Source organism: Etheostoma spectabile, chromosome 2 (assembly GCF_008692095.1).
Source record: "Etheostoma spectabile isolate EspeVRDwgs_2016 chromosome 2, UIUC_Espe_1.0, whole genome shotgun sequence".
In the NCBI taxonomy this organism is placed as follows: Eukaryota; Metazoa; Chordata; class Actinopteri; order Perciformes; family Percidae; genus Etheostoma; species Etheostoma spectabile.
This window is the reverse complement of record NC_045734.1, coordinates 15,056,106-15,062,322: the sequence shown is the minus strand read 5'-3', so window position 1 is coordinate 15,062,322 and position 6,217 is coordinate 15,056,106.

The window sequence follows — 6,217 nt, the reverse complement described above, 5'->3', positions numbered from 1 at the left end:
GTGTGTGTGTGTGTGTGTGTGTGTGTGTGTGTGTGTGTGTGTGTGTGCACGCTTGCATGTCTGACTTAAGTAAATGAGATGGTAACAGGAAACAAGAATAGCACATGTGCAGTTATGTATGGATTTATATTTCAGACCAAGTTTGTTTTGTGTATGTGTGAGATGACTAGCATTTCCACTTCCTGCATTATGATTTTGTGCTGTGTAAGTGGATGCGCGCATGCATGCATGTGGAGGTGAGACTGGCTGAGTGAGAAAGGAAAGTAGAGCAATTTCTCTCTGTTTTTCTCTGTCTCTATAGGGTCACTTCTGAGATTCTGAATTCACGTATGTTATAATGAATTGGTGGAGTATTTGCACTCGTTCCATTCTGGTAAACGCTGAAAATGAACCCCACACGGAAACTCCTCATAAACATTCACAGTGGTTATAGACGCTGAATTTGTCCCCTGGGGAAAAAAAATACATGACAAAATAACTCAAAATCTATTCTCCAAAAACATAAAAGGTAAAAAATTGAGTACATTTGTGATTTTAAATGTAAATGTAAATGTGCTGTATTTATATAGCGCTTTTCCAGTCTTAACAACTGCTCAAAGCGCTTTTACATCTACAGGAAACATTCACCATTCACACACATTCATACACTGTGGCTGGGGCTGCCGTACAAGGTGCCACCTGCTCATCAGATAAACACTCACACACATTCACACTCCGATGCGCAGCACCGGGGGCAACTCGGGGTTCAGTGTCTTGCCCAAGGACACTTCGACAATGACTGCAGGGGCAGGGATCGAACCACCAACCTTCCGATTGACAAGCAACCACTCTACCACTGAGCCACAGCCGCCCCTTACCAACTAGAAAACTACTGTACATGTCCCCTAGGGCAAACCCCCAGAGCATACATCAGAAGAATGTGCAGGCTGTGGGAACAGCGCCATCAGTTAATTTACCATCAACTCAAGAGCAATTCTCTATGACTGTGTACTTTTGCTGTACATATAAAACACAAGTCACAACTTCATGTATTTAAAATGCCAAACTAATAACAATAATACAAGTATAACAAAGTATTTGTTTTACTTAAAATTAAATTCAAGCAAACAAAAAATAATTCCCCTTCCTCTCTTTTGGTGGAAATATGCATACTAGTCCTTAAACAGGTACTACAGAGTTACTGTAAACTCTTGTAAACCAATACTTTCAATTGACACCTTTGAATGTCAGTGATACTCATTGTTTCTCAAATATTCAAGTATCTCAACTCACTACAATACTTTTTTTTTACTATTTAAATATTGCAAAGTCTCAAATATCAAGTCAAATGTCTTTAACTTAAAAAATACTTCAATCTTAAATACTCAAATATCTTCAAAATAGTCTTAAATACTCAAACATTCCAAATACTCAAATATTTCCAATATCCAAATAACTCAAATTTAGGTGAATACTGTCAACTTGCCTTAAATGCACATAAGCATGTTCACATTAACTCATCTGGACCAATAAAAGGAATTAAGCAGTTATCCACATGCCTGCTGCACACGTACACACTGCCGCCGACTTGATCTGCAAAGTGACAAAAAGGCATACATTTTCAATGGAAGCCGGCTTCTCTCAGCTGCAAGAAGTGTAAAATCCATCAGCATCTCGTTTTGGGCGTCATGAGCGACCAGAGTGTTGAGAAAAAAATTGGAAGTTGGTCTACTTTATGGTAATGAGCTATGACATGGTTCAGCGGCAAACAACCAACAACCAATCAGAATATAGACGTCCTTCTGTTTGCAGATCATTTAACCCTGATTAAATGCGCAAAATTAATTTAAAAGAGAAGAAGCATTTTTGTGCGGGAATGTAATTAATTTGCTCACGATAACACAGATTTGACCAATTGCATCCAATGGTTGTTAAACTATTGAATGCATGTTAAAGTATGTGAACTATTGTTTGTTTTTACAACCTCACCATGTGTAAACCCATCTATCTTTCATTCAAACTAACTCAGCTACATTAAAGTCACCATCAGGGACATAGGCGTAGCAACAGTGATTTATGCATAACTATATACAGGGGCATGTAAGGGCATGTGCACAGCTAGTCCGCAGTCCGCATACAATAACAAATGCAAAGTGGATGCAGCAGTACAAGATGAAGCTCAGTTTAAATAGATAGTAACAGGATAGGATAAGAAAGTATTTACACACTTCAAAAATCAATATTTTAATGAAATACACTCTATATCTACACTCCTGAGCTACGCTCACTGACTCTTGCTCTCCTTCTTGCTCGACCAAACCACTGACTCACTCACTCAACATGCCTGCCTTTCTGGCTGTAACTTACGCTACTCTCGTAACACTTACCTTTACTCTCGTAAAATGTCCATCTTGTCATCGGTCCAAGTAAATAACATTACATGTCATTTAGCTTTAATCCAAAACAATTTACGATTGAACAGAGACACATTGGTTGATGTATCGCAGTGGGAATTGAACCCAGATCTCCCACACAAAAGGAATGTGTCATATCTACTGCACCATCACCACCCCAAAACGTGATAGTACACACACATTCTCAGGTCTTTTTTTGTAGCCCAATCCTTTTGGTGTTAATTGGTATAGTTGGTATAAATCTGTCTGCCTAACCAGTACAACTGTCTTCATTCCACTTCTCACATTCTGCTATTGCAACCCCTTTTATTTTACTTTTCCCTTGGGAAAATTGGCTTGAAAACTTCAACCAGACTTTGTCCCACCTTAAGTTATATCTCTCTGAGCTACATCACTGCCTGACCTCATCATCTCTATACCCCAGTCATTGTTTCTGTTTTTTTAAATTCAATTTTCTGAAAAACTGATAGTAGGCTCTTTGTATTCTCTTTAGTGGCTCAGACTTACCGAACAGTCAGTAATTATGTGTAGAACTTAACCAACAGATATATTTCCTCCTTTTTTACAATAGAGTATTGATAGGCTTTCTACTTAGCTTTAACCTTGGTTGGAAGGAATTTAAAGGCTGCAGCATTCATCACAGTTCTGAGTATAAAGGCATGCAGAGATGGAGAGCTCCTTTTCAAGTCGGCCCTCTTCTCCACTGTTTCGAGAATGTTTTGCTCATCGTTCTTGGGGTTGCCAGAGTTGAAAGAGCGCACATCCCTTGAGGTCACCCATGGTGATTGTCAAGGTATTGGATTTGGCTTTTCCCAGCCTCATTTGCTCTCGCCTACCTATCAGAAAGCTTCTGATCCCATGACAGGTGGAGGCAGGCATGGTGAGTTGGGAGAGCTTAGTGTGAAGCAGTTCATGGATCAAAGCGTTGAACGCTGAGCTTCAGTCCAACACCAGGCAGGAGCCTTCCATATATCCCTGGGCATGTGTGTGTACTGTATCTACTGGTCTGTGTAGGAGGTGAATTGAGAGAATCCAGTAGGTGGTCTGTGATGTGATTCAGGTGGGTCTACACAAGACTGTCAAATGTCTTTTTGACCACTGACACAGTGACAGGCTTGTAGTCCTTGCGGCCTTTGATACAGAATCATCCATGGATAGAAGAGTTCAGAGAAACTAATTAGAGGTTTTATCATTAGTGTTAACAACTAAATGTGACAGAAGTACACTACAAGTTTAGACCCTCAAATCTAAGAGCAGAATAGCATGTGTGTACCTGCACCAAAAAATAAAAAAATAAAAAAAATAAGCACTGCTTCATTATGTTTCTTTTTATGTGAAAAATGAGAGGAAACTGAAGAATTTTCAATGAAATAGTAGTTACAGATATAGATTGTAGGTGAGTGAACTTTGTAAGAGCTGGTTGAGTTTCAGCTGTGCTGGAGTCAAGGCTGACATCAAAATAAAATGGATTATAAAATAAAGAATTACATAAAATAGTGTTTCACTCAAGTCACATCAAACTATTCCCTATGTTACACACTTTTTTCTCTTTCACTGATTGTATTAGATTCTCCTGCTCAAACCTCTGATGTTGACAGTCCTGATTTCAGTTTAAAATATGCTTAATAGGAGTAGTAACTTGCAGTGGTTAGGTAAGGAAGCAAATTATCAGAATATACTTTTTTTTTAAAACACTGGATCATCTAAAACATATGCATAGCTGTCGATATATTAAGAATAAGACATTCTACATTTTTATTTTTTTCAAAATTGCAACGAAAGACCAAAACCAGCTATGAATTCTTCCATCTTACAAATATCGCCTGTATAGCCAAGCCTTGATATATTTTTTGCTTCTGTGTCCCAGACCTTCATTGTTGTCTAAAAACTATTAAAAACACACCAATAAACCACACGTTTGCACTGGATGACATGTTCGTTAAAATGATGACGGACACGGACACTAATTTATTTTGAGTCAATCCCTTATACACTGTCCTGCTGTTGTTAATATCACTAGAACACCAAATATGTGTTAATCTGCAGCTGAAAATAGTTACCAACAAAGGACTTGTTGAATTGTGACTTGTTTTCAAAGACTTACACCTTCAAAAGGAACCAATGGGTTTGTGGCTGAGTGCCACAGAGAGGGGAAGACAACATGTGTTGTTATACAATCTGGTAGATTGTTGGCCATGGGATCAGTGGCAATAAGATACATATGTCAATGAATACTGGCAAACTTATCCTTTAAATTTAAAACAACTTGCATAACTGTGGGATTCAGCCCATGAACCGGAAACTGATGGCAACATAAAATGACAGGTGCTGTTGTCTATTCAACATTCAAATACTGTATGAAAGTTGTTGGTTTTATCAGCAGTTTGAAATCAGGGTACGTGGAAGCTGAAACAAAAAAGAGCTTAACTAGCTTAACTGATAAAGAATTTTTAAGGCCAATACCGACACAAATATTTGGTTATTTAAAAATCTGATATATCGGCCAAAAAAAATCCAGAAACGCGTAACAATACATAAACAGATTTCTCTAACATTAGTTGTTTGTAGTTATTTATGAGTTCTCACTAAAATAATCTGATAATACTTTATTTTGTCACAACAGAACAGAGGACCATCAAAATATTAATGTTCTAATAAATAATAAAAATACAAACTTAAGTTATGAAAATTGAAGTCCTTTAAACAAAACCACAATAACAAAAAAAAATAATCAGTGTTGCCAACAGGGACATTCTAGAGCGCCCTCTGGTGGACAAATTATACAACGCCAATACTCATAACATGGTTGACGGTCCGTTTTTTTTTTGTTTTTTTTATTTATTTATCAGAATCATTTATTTGTCATTATACATCATTCTGATGAATGAATATTAAAAAAATTAAATAAATAATTTGTTTTTTTTTATCGGTCATTATAAATGCAGATACAGATAGCTCTGGAAATGCCTAATATCGGCCCACCGATTTATCGGTCGAGCTCTAATGGATGGATGAACCTTAATTAGATGAACACACATCCACAAGTGCATTATCTAAGACCAATGCCCTTAAATAGCCTGCGGAATGAGCACAAAATGTCTTCAGTATATTTGGCAAACTTGATCCCTATGCCTGATACTTCACTTGAACTTGAAACAGTTGCAGTTGCCAAATGCTATCAAATATGTATGTCATGCTTGTCTTAATTTTCTCCACTGTTATTCTTGTAGACCATGTAGTGAAGCAGTGATCCTCTTTTGTAACGGCACAAACATTAGATTAGGGTTTTAGGCTATAACGGATGTCATCCCAGGTAATGTTTTCTCCAAAGAACATCCTGCCAGAATAAACGCAGGCACGCACACACAAACACACACACAGGCACACACACACACAACCACACACCACTGTTCACTTTTCATTCAGTATGCAAATTGAAACGACAGTTCATTTGCTGATGAAAGAGGATTCATGCTCAATTATACCTTAATGGGTTGGATAGGTTAACAGTAGGCTTGGGCCAACATATTTATTTTAGATGATTTTTTTGCATTAGGTCAAATCTGAAATCAACTCAAGTAAAAGTGAACTAACCTGACCCAAGCTAAAGCTCTCACTAAAACTGTCTCTTTTTTCCCTCTGCTCAAAATTCACATGCATGCACGGACACACACCACAGGGTAATTCCCCCTGATTGATTTAGCGGGAAATAAAAGCTGCGTAGGTTGAACGACAGAGGGTGTGTGTGCGCTTAGATCGGGTGCATGACAATGCCCCTAAAGTACTAAATTAACTTCTTTACTCAAGTAAAAGTAACAAAGTAC